This window comes from Sciurus carolinensis, chromosome 8 (genome assembly GCF_902686445.1).
Source record: "Sciurus carolinensis chromosome 8, mSciCar1.2, whole genome shotgun sequence".
NCBI classification, from domain to species: Eukaryota; Metazoa; Chordata; class Mammalia; order Rodentia; family Sciuridae; genus Sciurus; species Sciurus carolinensis.
In genome coordinates this window covers 80,239,856-80,258,804 of record NC_062220.1, presented here as the reverse complement: position 1 = coordinate 80,258,804, position 18,949 = coordinate 80,239,856, and the positions used below count along the sequence as shown (strand labels likewise).

The window sequence follows — 18,949 nt, the reverse complement described above, 5'->3', positions numbered from 1 at the left end:
AGAGAGATTCTGTCAAGAAGCCCTTCAGTCACGGGGAGTGCAGGTAAGGAGCTTGCTTGAGAGGGATGTGAAAGTTTGTTGTTTACTACAAACTGCGAGATGTGTGGAGAGGAGGGATTCTGATGGGAGAAGAGGGATAATATACTAAAGGAAGCAAGAGATGATGGGTGTTGACAACTTCTTGAAAAGACCAGAAGGATATGCCTGAGAACTGTTAACTGTGCTAGGCAAAATTTTACCAAATATTCCTTGCCTCCTTCCAAAAAAACCCCCCTATTATAATAAATACATACATAGAAGTTCTGTCACATGTAATCAAAAATGATGGAAACTTTATTTTATTGAATTTGCTTGATTCTTCTTTGTTGGTGCCAATGCCATCTGCAAGCAGAGAGAAGTTCCTGCTTCTTCCCCATCAGAGTGGGACTTTCTACTCTTATAACTGGTGCTGGGCACAACTTTATGTAACCAATTTTTATTTTGGGCTCTATCGGTTAGGCTTTTTCATGTTGCAAGAAATAAAACTATGAGGGTATATTGAAACAATAAAGGACAAAGTGAGGACCATAGGAGGTCACCCACAACATTTGTACAATCAGGAAGAATTTACCTTTAGTTTAGGATATAACTTAGAACACATTCCCTAGAATGTAGGCTCTATGAAGCTGTGGATTTGTGTCTGTTTTCTTCAGTGCAATGTTCTCAGCTCTTAGGACAGTCCCTAGCACACAGCAGGCAGTCTATAAGTATTTGTCGAATATAAGAATGACAGCTCATCTTGCCTTGCCGTTATGCATGGGTGTCTAATATTCCTGACTCTGTGATTCTTCTGTTCCTGAGATTAGCCTGTCTCCCATTCTGCTTCATTCTTCGTTTGCTGCTTCTGCTACCACCAGGCACCTCCTCTATCTTGCTGCTCTCTACTCCCACGGTCTCTGGATATTAATCAAGCTTTTGACTAGCTTGTGGTTTCTGCTTTCCGTCTTGTCAAGGTGTTTATTGTGGTTTTGCAGTGCTCCTGTCTGTATCTCCAATTGAAGTACTTCATGTGTTTGCCAAAAAGAGATGACTTGATTGGTTAGTTAGTTAGTGGGTTACCTCCCAGTGTAAAAATACACTTATAGGGCATAGTGTATTATACGTAAAAATACGTAGTAGGGCTTTCATGTTTGACTACCCAATAAGACCACTATCTAGCTGTGTAGCTTTCAGATTTCCCCATAGAAAGGAAATCATGGTATAAGTGGTCCAATGCTCATACACACACACACACACACACACACACACATGCACACACACACACACACACACACACACACAAATACTACTACACACAGGCACAAACATTTACATACTCATTGAAATGAATGACTCATGGAGTAACACTGAATTGTTTTTAGTGCAGTGAACACTAATCTAGTCTATTCATTCCATTACATCCATTCAGTTCCATTGTTTCCATTTATTTCATTTTAAAATATGGATAAATTGATTCATGCTCCATACACTGATGAAATATGTAATTAAAATTGAAAAAAAAAACTGATCTAGTTTGAAGTTGGTCAACTTTGGTTGGGCCATCAGCTTACAGTCAAGTCATCATGGTCAGTCATCCATGGTTGGTCAGGATAGAAGAGTCATATATTAGAAGACATAAAAAGTTTGTGTGTGGCTAGGTTCTTTCATGTTAAGGAAACTGTGGGTATAAGAGGCAAGCCATGTGGTCCTGTGGTGCAGGAAAACTCCTCTTCCTCCATTTAGTACTCCTCATATTCTCCCCCATCAGTGTTTCTCATAAACTTAACCCCGCTAAAATGTCAACTGAAGAATTTTTGCAGTGAGAAACTCTTTAAGATGTTTTTCCATTTTAATATGGATTTGTTTAACTAGTTCAATTCAATTATTATTGAGAGCAAACCACTTTTGGAACTGAATCATGAGTCCCATAATGACATAGTTTGTGATGATCCAGAGGCCAGCAGGTGATATCTTGGAGACCCAAAGCCTCCTATTCAATCATACATCTTCAAACCCCAGTCTTGTGTGAAAAAATCGAACCCTCACTCAATCTAAATGAGAAGCCTGTACAGGACCCAACTCCAACCCTATAAAGAGGTGTAGAAAATTTCCTGAGAAGGAAACCTGGTATGGTAGCCAGAATAATAGCCCCTCCAAGATGTCTTTGCCTTAATTCCTGGTATGTGTGAATATATTACCTGACGTGGTAAAAGGAACTTAGTAGATGTGATTAGAGGTCCATAGTTTGAGATGGGGGATGATCTGGATTATCTGGATGGTCTCAGTTTAATCATGAGTCCTTAAAAGCAGAGAGCTTTCCTGCTGTAGTCAAGTGAGAGGGATGTGATGACAGAAGGATCCGAGAAATGTGATATGAAAGGACACAACTACTCTTGCTGGCTTTGAAGATGGATGAAGTTTGTACCAAGGAATGTGCAGGGCCCTTAGAAGATGAGAACAGCAAAGAGAAGGATTTTCCCTCAACACCTCCAGAAGTGAATGTGGCCCTGCTGACACCTTTCCTTTGACCCATTGAGACTCTTTTCAGCTTCTCTACTTCCAGAACTAAAAGATATTAAATTTGTGTAATTCAATTCACTAAATCTGTAGTGATTTTCAGCACCTGAACATGAACATAGCAAGAATGAAGTTGTTAGCACTAGCACTCTAAAGTCTCCAACTTTCTAGATGGGAGTCCTTGCAGGGTACTTAATGAGTGACTATGGTCCTCCTCTTCTTCTCTGTCACAGATACTGGGATTTTGTCTCTTGTAGGTAAAATTGTGTGTGTATCCATGGAATTCAATTCTTCATCTTCAAGTTAGAGGGTAGAGCTCACTATAGTATAATACTTATTAGGAATACAAAAAATAAGAGTCAGTACTCCAAGGATAGGAAATATACTACTTCTGTCCTCCTTTAAAATTTTGTTTTGTGTCTTCTTGTGCAAAATTTTAAATGTGCAAGAAATACTTTTGTCTCCCTTTATAAATAAATATCTATGTCTGTACCATAATTCAGTAGTTAGCCCTCCATTACTGTAACATACTGGAAATAATCATCTTACAGAAAAAATGTTTATTGTGGTTCACAGGTTTGGAGGTTTTAGTCCATGATCAGTTGGTCTTGTTGCTTTTGGACCGGTGGTGAGGCAGCACATCATGGCAGGAGCTCCTTGAAGAGCAATCTGCTCAACTTGTGACTAGAAACTGAAAAAGAGGCAGATGAAGGGGCTGGGCACCCACTATTCTCTTCAAGAACTCCCCCGCAATGACCTGAAGATCTTCCACGAGGCCTACGTCAATTTGACCTAAAGGTTCAACCACCTCCCAAAAGCACTATGCTGGAGCCTAAATCTTTGTCACGTGGGCTTTTGGAGGACTCTTAAAATCAAAAGCATAGCTCATACTGCATAATTGTACTGACAGATAATTAGGAATATCAGCTACCCCTTATCTTGGTTTTTAGATTGTGAACTATATAAAACACACTTTAAGGTTGATATTCCATTCTCAGCTTACCTTGTGGTATACCAGGGATTTAGAGTAAATTTTTGCCCCTTACACGAGTGAGGTAGTTGATATACTGCACAAACACACACACACACACGTGCATACGCATACACATTTGTTAATGGAATGCACAAAAATCACTGCCTAGAGGCGCAAAACTTTACATCTTCCTAGGGCTTACTGACAAAAATATGTCTCTGAAATTTTCATTGAAGCTCCAGGGAAGTTGATAAAAAGACATATGAAGACCTTTTCCAAAAAATGATCATGGCATGAAAGTGGAAATTGTACCAGGAAAAATAAAGAAGGGTAGACAAACAGAAAATTCTTTATGTAAAAAAACATGAAGCAAGTAATCCATAGGCAATTTTAGGGAAAACTACACAGAGCACTCTGTTCCTGATTAGTGACAAAGGGCAGCAAGTCTTGGGATCACATGAAAAGTTGACCCCTGTTTCCTTGAAGGATATCATGAAAGCAACAAATGGAAAAAAATAGCAATGACTTTCTAAAATGCTTCTTGGTTGAGGTTAATTTATGGATAATTTATCTTATGGTTGAGTAAAGAATCCAGAAAGATATAATGACTAGAAATATGAAGTGTGGAATATTATATCCAGAAACATATAATGAATCGAAATATGAAATTGTAAGAACGACTTCACTTACTTTCTTAATCTGGGGAAATAAGAGCAATTTGACCTAAAACTCTGGACCTAATATTTCACAAAGTGTTTTGAGTTATTCACTGAAATTAACTGGTAAATGACTCTGTTAGTGACCATTTTTAGAAAGGTAAAGTATGATCATGACTCAAGGACAAAGTGACCCAGAAATTAAAGTCCCAGCAGACCAGTGTCTGAGAGTTCATGCATACTGAATCAGAACAGAAAAAAAAAAAAAAAAAAAAAAAAAAAAACTCCAAGGGGAACTTTCTTCTGAGCTTGCAATGCCTTTCTCTTTCCAAGACAGGGTGGTGGGAAAAATCTGAGAATGTGGGGAAAGTGTTGTTTCCTATCACGTTGGTGTATCTGAACTTCAGGTACTAAACATGAGTAATATTTAACATAGGCCAATTAAAAACCAAAACCAAAACAAAACAAAACAACAACAACAAAAACCAAACAAACAAACAAACCTCTTTGATTATTAAGTAACAGTAAGCAACACCCTGGGCATATTCAGATCACTTTTCATGTGTTTGATTTCCCCCATAGGTGTAGGAAATCACTAGTTCTGCTCCATCCTAGATACAGAGAAGGGGGAAAGTATAATTCTAAACCACTTGCAGCATTAGAAGAAAAAAAAAATTACCTCTGTGTTAATAAGGAACTTGATAGTTTCCATGTGGTCAGAGAATTTTTACATGAGAAGGAAGTTTAAGTAAGACTTCCTCATTTAACTGATCCATTCATTTTAAGTCAGCAAATATGTACTATGGCCAAGTACTGTGAGTTTTATCTATGTATAAATAAATAAGATCTAGTCTTTGATCTTCTGCAGTTTAAATAGGGTGAGATGGGCAGAGGTGACATCTGTGAAAATGAGTGAGAGCTGTGTGAGATGTTTGTACCATAACTTTTAGCTCCAACCAACAGTAAATGCCTGTGGCTGACCTAAATGAAAAAGTAACACCAAACTCCAGTTCCAGAATTGCTGGGAGGGTTGGGGAATCAGGCGCACAGCTTAGGGAACCATGGCAGCAGCCAAAACAATGTCACTGAATAGGTTCATTGTTTCTGCTAAGCCTTAGAAACCACAGTTTGCATGACCAGCCGGGGTTGTGAGTCCTGGACCCTATGTTCCATGGCTGCCACAATCACACCCCAGAGGAGGGCGTTGTTTGCACAGCTGCCTCTCTTCACCAGAAGAGTGGTCTCTCTCTTGTCCCTGCTTCTTTTCCAGCCAGTTCCAAATTCTAGGTCCCAGATAGCTGTGTTGGATTAGTTATTTATTCTAAATGTTGTGCTTCTCCCTTATCTACAACGGCCAATTTAAATGAGACACTGGAATTTTAGCTTCTATGTTGGTGTTACCATTGGAGTGTAGAGATGGAGGGCAGGAATAGATTTTTAACTTACTATTAAGTGCATCTATCTCTTTTGGCTTAAACATTTTGATGACTTTTTTTTTTTAATGTTTTTTAATTCTCGGTTTGAGTTTCTCCTCCTCCTCCAGTTTCTTTTCAAGATGGTACCTGAGTGTTTGGTAGAGGAATGGACATAACATTGGGGTGTGAGAACAAAATGGAGTTCTGAAGCCCACGCAATGAAACCAAAGGCATTATTTGCTGTGAGGAGACAGGTTTAATGCTTGGACTAGAGGTCTTTTGGGAGCACTGTAGAGCATCACATTTACTGGTGGGTGAGTCTAATCATTTTTCATGACCTCACCCTTAGCCTGTGCACATCCACTGGCCTTTGTGACACCTTTACACTCTTTCACTGAAGGTTGTGGAAATAGCTAGTTCTCAATTAGCCCTCTCAACTGGGTTAAGCATATAATGGCTCAGGTTGTGTATTCGATCACAGACACCCTGCTCCTGACACATCTACTCTTTAGTACCTACTAGCATATGTCTATTGAAACCCCCTTAAAATTCCCTTCAACCTCTTCTTTCTTCTTCCCACACACTGAGTTGGAAAGGTCTGACTTTCTATATGCTTTTACTATCTGTCAAGAAATAATATATGTTCATATCTTACTCTTTTCTTTTACTTTTCTTGTTTTTTTGGGGGGTGTTTACCAGAGATTGAAATCAGGGGCCCTCAACCACTAAGCCACAACGCCAGACCTATTTTTGTATTTTATTTAGAGACAGGGTCTCGCTGAGTTACTTAGCACCTCACTGTTGCTGAGGCTGGCTTTGAACTCGAGATCCTCCTGTCTCAACCTACTGAGCTCCTGGGATTACAGGCTTGTGCCACGGCGCTTGGCTCTTTTCTTAAGTACAATTCTCATGGCTCCGAGTGATCATGGTTTCAGACTTCTGTGTGAGGAAGAGAGGTGAAGGAGGGAAGTGGTCCTGAGCCACACGAAGAGGATGAACCATGGATACAACTTTAGGTCACTTAGATTATGCTCACACAGGCAGGCTAAGGGGCTGGGGAGCACACGACATGATTAGAGGAGAGCTGGGAAAGTGAGGTTTGTTTTCACCCGTCAGACAACTATTGTCTTTGCCAACTGGCTTTTATGTCTGAGCGTTCACAGAAACCTCACTGTGCAATCAGCTTGGTCTCACGCCCTCCATGGGGGGGTTGATGACTGGAAGACACAGAACATGTGAGGACCAGGAGAAACTTCAAGAAACAGGCGTGTAAGGTGAATAGCTGCTAAGAATTCCCTTCCCTGGGTGAGAGAGATCAGAGACCAAGATCTATTTAAAGAACTATAAGAACAGAACTTAGTCTGCAGATGAGGGAGATGAGATTATAGGGAAACAGAGCCCAATGCTGGAACTGAAAATCAAAATCATAGATGGAGGCAGGGTCAGGTCTCAAGAAGATAGTCATGGGACAGAGGATTCCAGAGAGGCCAGCCTGTAGGAAGCTGTTAGAAACCAAGAGCACAGCATGAAGGGGAGCTGTGGAGACCTTTAGTGCTGATTCAATACAGCCTGCATTTCAGGTACCATCAGGGCTTGAATTGCTGCATTTAGCACCACACTTTTCAGAAGGTATAGATTGTGAAAGAAGGGACAGGATTCTTTTCTTGATATTTAAAGAATTCTTTAAATGCAAAACTCTGGTATAGATAGTGTTGGTATTAAGTGTTAAAATCCAACTTGGGGTTAATATTGCAGATGTTTGATGCATCCATTATTAGAAACATCTACATGATAAGGTGGGAGTAAAAATGAAGTCTTGTCTGAAAACAGGAAGGTCAGCCTGCATGTGTACACCTGCGCTCACACAAAACAATGAAACAAGGTGCAGAGTGTTATGAGAGGAGTAGATAACAATATTATGGAATTGATTAGGAAGATGAGAATAATTCAGATGGAACAGACTGGGGAGGGCTTTTTGGGGGAGAGTTTTTTCATCATACTTTGAAAGGAAGGAGGGATCTGCATATTCAAAGATGAGGATTTCAAGGAGAAGAAACAGCATGGAGAACAAACCACTAGTCTGGGGGAGAGGAGAGTCTTTCTGTGGAATGAATATAAACAGCATAAGGAAAGTTTGGTTCTAATCAGGAGTTGAGGGACCTGCGACAAAGGGGACTAGATGGCAAATTTGGATTGTGGGATGACTCTGGGGGAAACTTTGGTGGGACTTGGGTAGCCTAGGGGAATGGGCCAGCACTCTCAGGCAGGTCACATCAGGGAGGCAGAGGCAAGTAGAAAGGAGGTGGAGAGAGTGGGGGAAAGGGAAAGGAAATGCCCTCCGTCACCACTCTGGCATCTGTCTACTCTAAATGCATTCTCCTATTGTTTATTTGAGCTCAGATCAAGTCAAGGGTGGCTCTTTCCATTTTCTGGGCTGTGTCAAAGAGGAAATAAAAGGCTCAGAGTAAGATGCTCTATGAACAAATGAGGAAAACACATTTCTTAATTTTAGCTTTTGATTTCACTCTCTGTGGCTAATACTGCAAAGAAGTGAAATAATGATTGCATCCTTTATTTTACTAAGCTTTAAAACAATTCTGCCCTCAATTTTCTCTTTCTTGAATTTTGAACAATTGGAAATAATGCTGGGATAGGCAAGAAGGAACACATGAACCCCAGAAATAGAAAGGAAAGGGGAAGGACATCTTCAGAAAGGCTCGTTCTTGCTCATATTTTAAAAAGCACATTTTAAAATATCAGGATGTATTTGAGAAGATGAGGAGTCAAAGGTCTTCATTATAGGTGTGGCATATCACAGTTTTAAGAGGAACTGAGTTTGCAAGGCCTCACCTCAGCAGTTTCCTTCACCTGCTTCCCAGGGCAGCAGGCGCCCTGGCCTCTGAATCACCGAAAGAGAATCTGGTAGGGCAGGTTTCACAGCTGCAGGAGAGACAATTTATTTGCATGATTTTTCAGTTCTTGCCAACAGTGAAAAACCCTTTTTACTCCTTGGCAAACACCAAACCACTTTAATTTCCTTTTATGCAAATAGGACCATATATACTGCTCATTTTTAAATACAACACCAGGGTCCCCCCCAACACTCTGGTTTTCCCACTTTATTCCTAGAGTGAAACTCTAGCCATTACCCTGTTCTCCTGGTTTCAGGTGAGGAGCCTGAATTGTGGGTATTGTAGTTCTTATGCCTTTCAGGCTTTCTGGTTGGGCAGCATTGGTGTCACTCTGGCAAGACTTTGAGTCCCAGGTGGCTCTGTAAGAAGGAATGCAGTCTCGCCCACATACTGAGCAGGGCACGTTTGAAGAGAGTACCTGGCTTGGATAGAGTGACTTCCATTCACTAAAACAATGTGCCTGACCTGAAGAAGCTGAGGCTTACTTTCACAGATGTAAGTTACTTTTTAAAAAACATTATTCCTTTCACTGCTGGTAAGGGCTGTACAATGGCAAATTGTATAATTTCCAGAAAAAAATTGAATAGACTAACTGCTTCTTTCTTCCCAAGCCCTGCTTGGGCACATGAAAGGTAACCGATATCCTGTGGGAAATGAATTAGAGTAACACCTTGAGATATGGTTTAGAATAAAGTGGTTTATTTAATAAAGGAGCAATACATGTAACATTAAAAGTCAAATGTAAGAAAAGAACCACTCTGACTTGCTTCAAATATGTAGACATTTGAAATCCTCTGGAAAAAAAAATTAAATATTTCAAAAGACATCTTGGCATGTTGAAGACTGTGAGCTAAATAAAGTTGAATTGGTCCCACTGTTATTGGATATGTAACCTGTAACAAGATGTTTCTCCTTGTAAAGCCTTGGTTTCCTCATCTGTAAAGTGTGTATAGCCTGCCTCACTGGTTTAATAGGATGAAATTAGCAGAGTGTACAGCACTGAATAGATGGCTGATAACCAATGGAAGGTAACTTAGCTTCATACTAATTAAGTTTCAGTTGTGCTTCACAAACAAATGAAAGAAACAAATACTATATGATTCCACTTATATGAGGTACTATATTAGTCAAATTTTTACAAAAACAGAAAATAGAATGGTGGTTGCCAGGTCTGGGAGAAGGAAGAAACGGTAGCTGTTTTGTGGGCATAGAGTTTCAGTTTTGCAAGGTGAAACCATGATAGATTGTTTGCACAATATAAATAAACTTACCACTGTTGAACTGTATACTTATACATGGTGAAGATGGTAATGCTATGTTATATGCTTTTCACCACAGTTATGAAAGTCAGATCAAAGAACCCATAGTGAAAATTCTGGTACCTTCCACTTATGAAGGTTTACCACATGGCTTAAAAAGATCTAAATCTGTATTCAGGGGATTTAATCTCAGATTGATATGAAGTCACCTATGTTAATGTTGGGTTTTCACATAGCAGTAGTTACCAGGGGATGATGAGGTCCTTCAGATATATTCTTAAAGTTGCCTCAACTTTCATGGTGATCCTTTAAGCTCTCCTTAACATAATTAAATGATTATTTTTAACTTATAATGGTGATTTTTAATGACTTCTTAAGTAGTGTGCAGCATATAGAATTTATGAAGTTATAATTATTAGTTAAATTTTCTGGAAAATTGGTTATAACTCATTTATAAAACTAAAGGCATCTACTCTCATGTATAACTAAGAAGAACCATTAACATTAAATTAAAAAAAAAAACTAAAGGCAAATGGATTATTTATTCCAGTTTTCACACTTTCCATGTAGCTGATTTATAAACAGGATATTTTTATCTGTCTGTGTCTTAAAGATAACAGACTATCAAGATGGAGTTCATTAAAAGTCACCTTATATTAAAATGCATTTGTTGAAATTTGAAATTATATTGATTTTAAACTTGAAGTCATATTATTGTTAAAGTTTTAGAGAATCCTTTCTTGAAAGACCACACATCTGACAAGCTGTCTAATAAGATCGGGCATTCTCTCTAGCATCTGGTGAAGGTAACAACCAGTACTTGTGTGCAGTTTTGTATGTGATATGCCATATAAATGTAAGCTTTCAGGAGCCCTGTTAGCAAGAGCAGGATGGCACTGGAACGAAACCCAAGGTGAAGGGTAGCTGCAGAAACTCTTAGGACATACAGCACTTTTCCTAACAGAGTAGCTTTGTTCTTGTTGTCACATGCCATCTAAGGCCACGATTCTCTAGGAAGTGTCATTTATTTGTTTGATGAGGATTTCTAGCAATTCTAAGTGGTTTCCCTTGGGCTGGGTCTGCTTAGAAGGATGAACAGAACCAGCTCTCGAGAGGGGATCTTATCTATACTGAAGATGTGTTTCATAAATAGAGGGAGGAAGTGCTAATTCATCAGTCCTGTAGGAGATTCATGGAGTCATCTTCGTTAATCCCACTCCACAGAAAGTGCGATGCTCCATTGCCCTAAGGATGTGGTTCAGTGGTAGAGTGCTTGCCTAACATGCATGAGGCCCTGGGTTCATTTCCCAACACTGAAAAAACAAAACAAACAAATAAACAGAAAAGAAACCTCCATAAATCTTTGAACTATGATCATTGGAGACCAGAAAAAGTAAACTTGAAAACGTGTACATTATCATTTAAAAGCAGGATGGAGTGGCCTCTCCAAACATGGAAGAGAAGCTGAGCTGAGATGCCCAGAGGAAGGGCAGTCACAGTGTGCTAAATTTTAAAAGGACACCGTGGGAAGTGGTGCAACTCTAGCTAGGCCTGGAAGTATGTGCACAGCTGAGATCAGCAGAAAGAAATGATGAGAATACCTCACATACAGCAGCATTTCCCAAAGTTTGCAGATATGAAATTATTGTAGGCACCATATGGACTAGAGAGTCAATAACACTGAAATGACAGGTTGGGTAAGTTATTATTGATTATATTTTTTAACATATGTTTAATTCTTCAAGTATGAATTTTGATCTTGATAAGAACTAAAAATTCTTTTATCACTTATTTAAGCCACTTTTATAACAACAGAGTGAGCAACAGATTTTAGCAGGAAAGGAGTATTCAGTTTAATAACTTTGAAAATTCTATTTTATGTTTGCAGGTATTACCCATATATTGTAATAGCGACTGTGCTTTTCGCTTATGGTAATGATAAAAATTAACTTTTAAATTTTTATCTAAGCTAAACTGAGAGTAAATTTACAGAAAAAAATTGTAAAAAATAGTTCAGATGGTGTTTTTAATGAAAAATTCATGACAAGGTCCCTGAATGCCTGAGTTTGGGAAACACGGAAGTAGGGAGAATGTCAAGCATGAAATTAGGAAGTGAAATTGAATAGGCTATTTTTATGTATAGCTGGAAAGAAGGGATACTGGGTTTTCTATGGAGGGTATTCTAGGGGATTTTGGATGATGACACTGGAAAAAGGTTTGTTGTGGAAGCCTCAAAGGGACTTGGACTTTGCTTCAAGATAGCAGAGATTCAAAAATGTCCTGACCCAGAAACTGATATGTTGAGAGCATTACATGCTTCAGCAGATTCATCCAGGGAAGAGCATTCAGGTGGGTTGGAGAACTGGGAATACAAAGGCAGGAAGAACACTTCAGAAACAGTTTTTAAAAATTTGAGCGTGAATTTGAGCAGTGCTAGGAATTAAAATGAGAAAGGAGAGGGCAGTCACACAGTAAAGAAGAACAATGAATAATAGTAAAGACACCCATGAAGCTCTTGAGGTTTTGGTAGTGTGAGAGAATGAGGCAAAAGATGGGGAGTTAGTTCTTGTGGGGGAAAAGATACTTTGAACCTCAGTCAATTTGAAATTGAGATAAGAATGGATCTTGAAGCAAAAAGGGAAACTACTTTGTTTGACTTTAAGTTGACTTAAGTGTCACCAGGGACAGACAGAGACACCAAGGAGAGAGCAAGCACACCCCTATTAATAAGGAAGCCCAGGCCTGTGCTTCTGGCCTGCCCCACTCAAGGTGTTAGGGGAAGAAAGCTGGAGAATCTTCCAGTACTAGGGATGGAATGGCAAAGGAAAGTCATGTTGATCTTCCTTCCCAATGCTTTCTTTTCTCTTGGGGTTTCTCTCTTGATTACTGTGGCCTGTTTCCACCTTTCCCAGAGAGATGAAGCTTCTTTATAGGGATTTTCCTTGGAATGAAAAAAAAAAAAAATCTTCTTCTCTAGTCAAGAGAACAGACACCTGGTTCTATTTCCAAAAATAATAGAGGAGTTTTGTACACGTTTTCTCTTTTTAATGGGAAAACACTTAATTTAAACATTTCTCTAATGCATACAATACAGAGCTGATAAAATATTAAAGATAAAAAATAAAGCATTCTCTTTTGTCCTATTTCTCTCTTGCCAACCTCAGAGATCACTATTATCCTGTGTGTAGATATTATCCAGAGTACATTTTTATTCTTTTGTTTTAAAAATATTTTTATTTCCACCAAGTTGTGTATATATCCATGAACAGCATATAACATTGTTTTGTGTGTTTAAAAATTTTATATAAACAATAAAGTATACATTATTCATCTGCAACTTGCTAGTGTCTCTCCACATTATACTTTTGAGATCAGTCCGTGTTGATTCTTGTAGAACAACTTATTAATTTTCATAGCTGTATGGTATTTTGCTCTCATAAGTAGCACTATAAAATATTCTATTACATTTTACTTTGTATGAAAATGTAAAGATTACTCTAGTGAATATTTCTAGGAATAAGATCGCTGCATTTTTATGAGATATTGAGAACTTGCTTTCCAAATATTTATACCACATTATATCTCCAACAAAAATGAGAGTTCCTTTCTCCCCATTACCAACACACTTTTTTATCTCAAATATTATAATCAAATGATCTTCCTAGATGTCATGGAAAACCAGACACTTGAGACATTTGAGAGATTCACAGTGCAATCTCTAAAATACAGTGACTTTTACAAATTTTTAAATCAAGTTCTTTTGTTTCTCAACTTATGGTGTTAGAGATGGACTGGCTTTTCAATTTAATAGTCATGTTTTTTAGTATTAATTACATTAATAACAGCACCAATGACAAAGTTGATAACAACTGTTAACATCGGATACATATTATGTTCTAAGAACTTTTAATTACATCATGTGATTTGATTAATTTTAAGGGGCAAGTAATAATATTAAAACTGTCTTAGAGATCAAGAAACTGATTCTCAGAAATTATCATATAAGTACTAAGTACATACTGTGGATTTTTTATCTAGTTGGTGTCTTCCAATTAGGACAGGTAAGAAAGAATAGATGGGAAAAATACTGGGGAGACATTTAAGTATGGTAGTCCTTAAATTCCAAAAACTTAGAATCTGGTTGGCATTTAAATAACATCAGAAGAGCATCATTAATGAGAGGAGTCTAATAAGTGCAATATTGTACCGAAGAGAATTTACTTTTGCTTAGGAAGATAGGAAAATGATTTTTTAAAATGACCAAACATTATTAAGCTTTGGAGATTTGAGAGAGGAAGTTAAAGAGGGAAAACTTGGAGGGAATGGTTTTTAGAAGATATGAAGAAGTGGCAACTGCAGGATATATTTGAAAAAGTTAATTAATTTATCCAATCATTGATTCAACAAATAATTTCTGAACATCTACTCTATGAGAGCTGGGATGTTATGGAATACAGCAGAGTAAGAAAGACACCATCCCTTGCCTAAATGGGGTTGCTTGCAAAGATGTATTATTTAGGGAGACAGAAGCAAAAATACAAAGGAAAAAGACTGAGAAGATGGTGGCCTGTGGTTGGGAAGGATTTTCAAATATCTGTATAAGGGGTGTACACTTTCTTCTCTGTGGGCAGTCAGGACTCAGTAAATGTTAATTCTACATGCAGTGTGCTTAGCACGGGGGATATAGAAATGAAGGAAATCCACAGCATTGGAGGTGACAAATACATATAAAAATTTAATTAATATGATGTGAGAGCTAAGGCAGAGGTTTACATGTTGGAAATGTAAGGATATCTAACTTAGGCCAGGAAAGTGGAGTGAGGAAGGGAGAACCAGGTGGTTCCCAAGATGCTTTTTGGGATAAAGGATATTGCTTAAAGAAGTTTGATTTAGTCTTTCTTTCTTTCTTTCTTTCTTTTTTTTTTCCCTGACGTTACATAATCACTGTAGAAAATTTAAGAATTACCCTCATACTTATTGAGGATGCGCATGTTAAAGTTTTGTGTGTGTTATCCTGTTAGTCTTTTTATGCCTAAAATAGGTGTTCAGAATACACGATTTATCGAAAATGTTATGTGATTGTTTTAATTTTCTTACCCATGTATTGTACATTTCATGCAATTATATATTCTTCTATAACAACAGCTTAGATTGCTTATTTGTATATAGTAGTATAACTTGACAATTCTTTACTGATGAAAATATGTCTTTTTCAACTTTTTCTATTGTTACTAGTTCTGTGGTGTACATCATTGTACAAAAATCTTAAGATATAGCTAATTACTTTTAAAAACAAATTTCTAGGTCTTGAACTATAGATCACGATACTCACAAAACCCCCTGATCATATTAAACAAGAGAAGCAAAGTTTTAATAGAGTAACAAAAAAGGTTTAACAAGAGTTAAACCTTTAATCAGAAGCAGCAGCAGCAGCCACAATGGAGACTGAAAGGAAATTCCAGAGAAATAGCAAGAAATCCAATGAATCAAGAGCAAGTGAAGACAAAGGAGGACAACATTTCAAGAGGAGAGAGGTTAACAGTGCCTCATGTCACAAAGAGGCCAAATAACAAGAAAGGTATCCTTTGACTTTTAAAGGGAGCCTTGTCGGAAGGATTTTTGGTAGAGTGGCAGAAATAGGTACTGGAATTCCCTGCTTGTACCTGTGTTTCAGGAAGAGGACTGGAGAGTGGGTAGACTGGCTTAGAGAAGGATGAGACGAGAAAGCCGGGGGGGCCTATTCAGTGGAGAGGACAGCAGAAAAGAAATAATAAGAACTAAATCAGTGCAGGTGCCATGGTATCAGTCAGAAAAGCCTGCCAGGATTTGCTGTTTGGGGAAGAGGACAGAGTTCAATAGGGAAATGAAGATTGTGAAACCATCAACAGGAGCAGAACTCTGTTGGAGGAGGTAAGGAAGGGAAGAGACACTGCGGTATAGAAGAAGATGCACGCAGATGTGGGCAGCTTTCACACATAGACATCCTGCAGGTGAATGTTACGGTTCTGCAGTTCAGGGTAGGGATCCAGATCAGACACAAAGATCACTGGGCTTTTCCCACAAAAATTAGATTTGGAATCATAAGTAAGACTGAAACAACAAGATTTGGGGAAATGTTTCAATAAATATGTAAAATCAGAAGGTAACAAGAATGGGATGAAGGTAACACTGAAGGTAACAAGGATGGGATGATCAAAGTAACAACAGAAACACTGGAGTTTAATCCAGGAAAGCAAAGAAGGAGGAGTTTTACAAAGCCAAGATCTTGGCTAGATCAGACAAAATCCACAGGTCAAACAGCAAAGGACCAACAAGGCCCTTTAGGATCTGGGCTTCTTCCAATTCTCACTTTGTTCTGAAAAATACATTTAGAGACTATCTACTGTAATACTGTGATTTAAGTTTCTCCAAGTTATTTTTTCCCATTTTCATCATTTTTGGTATTGGATTAAAAGCTTAGCCTTTCTTTTTCCTTACAAATCCAAGAAACAAACAAGCAAAACAAACAAATAAGCAAAAAAACTTCTTTATTTCTATAAGATAGCTTTTGATTTTTTTCTTTTGACTGAAACCACAAGCAATATTTAATGATTAAACTGAAATGCTCAAAAGTAACCTCTATGGCATCACAAAAATTTGACAGGTAAAACTTTTTTTCCCTTTATCATTTTCTTTGGCCATTCTTAGGATATTAATGTGAAAGAAAATATTGATTTGTATACCAAAACATTGTTTTTATTTGCTGAAAAATGCTCTTTGATAATCATAGAATAAATTTACTCCTAGATGCTCAAACTGGATGCTGGGAAGAACCTCTCTTTTGCTAATTGAAACAGAGGATGCTTTCATGTAAAGGAAAAGTCTTTGTTAAGTGAAATCATCCTCTATTTGGATGATTATAATGAACTAGAAAAGCAGTAAAATGTTATTTGTTTATTAATATCAAGCATAAAATGTCATTAAGTATAAAGGCTAATTTCTCCATGTTTTCATGAAACTCTCAAAGTTACATTATGAATGCAATTTTCATGTTATGCCTGTATTTCAACTTATTTTTTTTCTGTCAGTTCTTGTAAAAAGAGGGTATGTTTGTTACAGCTCAGTCATTTTTACTGAAAAATACAAATCCCCTTATTGCATCTTCTCTGTTATGTTCAGTTTTCCAAAGACTGGTGTTTATAAACAAGCTGGTTACTTACACAGGAAGTGTTCTTCATTTGAACTTGGATTGAGACATGAATGTCAGGATGTTACGGCTACAATTGGAAATAGTTTCACAATTCTTTATCTCCTTACTGACTTACAGTTGCAGCAAAAAAGCCAAACCAAATCAAAACAAACAAAAAAACCAAACCAAACCAAACAAAAGCCAAAGCAAGGGAATGAACACAGAATTTTGAGAAAAAGATTTTTGAAAGGCAATCCCAGTGCAAAGGGGTGGAGATGAGCCATACTACTCTCTCATGTCCTGTACGGAGGAAGTGGATTCATTGCACATTCCAGGAAAGGTGGGTGTGTCTCCCTGCTAGGAAACCAGAGATCAGGGAAGCATAGTGAACTGAGGAGTTGGATGCATTACTTTCCTCACAGGCATTGCATCCAAAAGCAGCAGAGGATCCCCCAACAAAGTGCACACAGGAACACACACACACACCCCCACACACACACACACATCCCACATTAGCAGCAACAGCAGCAATAAACATTAGCCAGGTCCAAAAAGGAGGGTCAAAGCCAGCTTTCAATCATACAAGTAGAGTGAAAATGTTCTGTTTTATTTCTACTATTCCCTCCTTATCCTCTCAAACTTTAGAGTCATCCGTAACAGCAACTATAGCAAGCTGGGTGATGGAAGAGGTGAGGTGGTAAAAGAGAAGATGCATGCCAAACCTCTTTTCTAAAGACTTCAGACCCAGACGATGTTAGGGAGGAGGGTTAGCCTCACACTAGCAGATTGGTGTGTTGATGGAAACTGCATCTTGCAACTTCAAGTAACCACAGGATTTTTTTTTTTTTTTTCTTGTAAATCTGAGAGTGGTCAGAAGAGATATGGGACTGACTAGGGACTTTTTATCAGTACTAATGGAAAAAACTTCCTCCATTGAATACTTTTTTAAAAGTGGTAGGCTAAAGCAATTTCACGTTCTATTTTATCTCATTGATTATGTTTCAGATGGTAACAGACCTATGTCCAGATGAAAGGAAAAGGGGAAATATTCTTTCTCAAACAAAGGCAACGTTGCTCATCTGTGGATTTCCAGAACAACTGAAACAGGACTCTAGAACCAAATTCTCCCATAAGGCAATTGCTAGTTACATATGTTTTTGAAGTTTTTAATTAGTTAAAATTATCTAAAATGAATAGTCAATTTCTCTGTTGAGTTGGCCATATTTCAAGTGTTCAGTGGGTACATATAGCTATTGACTGCTTGATTAGACAGAGTATGTATAAGGCATTTCCAATTTCAGAGTTTTTAAAAGATAAAATTCTTATTCTACTTAATAGATGCAAATGCTGAATATCTAAGTGGTTTAGAATCTTAATCAGATGGCTTGATTCCAGATTTCATGTTCTTCTCTCTAAATCACATAGCTTGACACTCAAGTAGTATAAAATTTACATCACTCTACTTTCAAAATACACAGGGGAATATTCTGCCATCTAAAAACTTGAGGGAAAGAGACCGTCATCGTTATTGATGGGAAACACAATCTTGTATCCTATTTTGGACACTATCCATTTTAAATTCCACAAAATGTATTATCAATGGAGAGCATTTTGGTGAATGGGAAAGGTTTTAGGTGGCAATAGTGAAGTACAAAATAATATCACTTATCTGTATTATCGCTCACTTTGATATGGTCCAGTAGGAAACTACTCACTGACTTTGATGTGGGTAAATTATTTGGAGACCAGATCTGCTTTCTGTTTTCCTTTGCAAATGAAGATAAACAGAATTCATCATAAAAATATTGCTTCCCATTACTATTAGTGGTGTGTAGAGATACTGTTTTATTGGGGAAAAGGAAATACAGAAATCAATTGCCAAAAAAAAAAAGGAGAAAGGTGGAATGGAGGAGGATGAGGGGAAGGAGAAAACAAGAAAAGAATAATTATCCCTGAATAAGGAATGAAACTCACTTCTTTATAAGAGGCCAGAGTGAGTCTAACTGGTGCCCAGGCAAAGGGGGTTTGCCC

General features: G+C 37.8%; 1 protein-coding gene across 4 annotated transcripts in view; it reads left to right on the top strand.

The window, feature by feature from the left end:
• The window catches only part of Macc1 (MET transcriptional regulator MACC1), a 175,919-nt gene that overhangs the window by 106,324 nt on the left and 50,646 nt on the right, over positions 1–18,949 (top strand). For 2 of the 4 annotated variants that reach the window (XM_047560817.1, XM_047560821.1), the window contains exon 1: positions 8,876–8,986. The exons of the other annotated variants lie outside the window; for them this stretch is intronic. The gene's annotated coding sequence lies outside the window, so the exon portion shown is untranslated. Of the gene's footprint in view, positions 1–8,875; positions 8,987–18,949 lie in introns of those variants that run through there. 4 annotated transcript variants of the gene reach the window in all.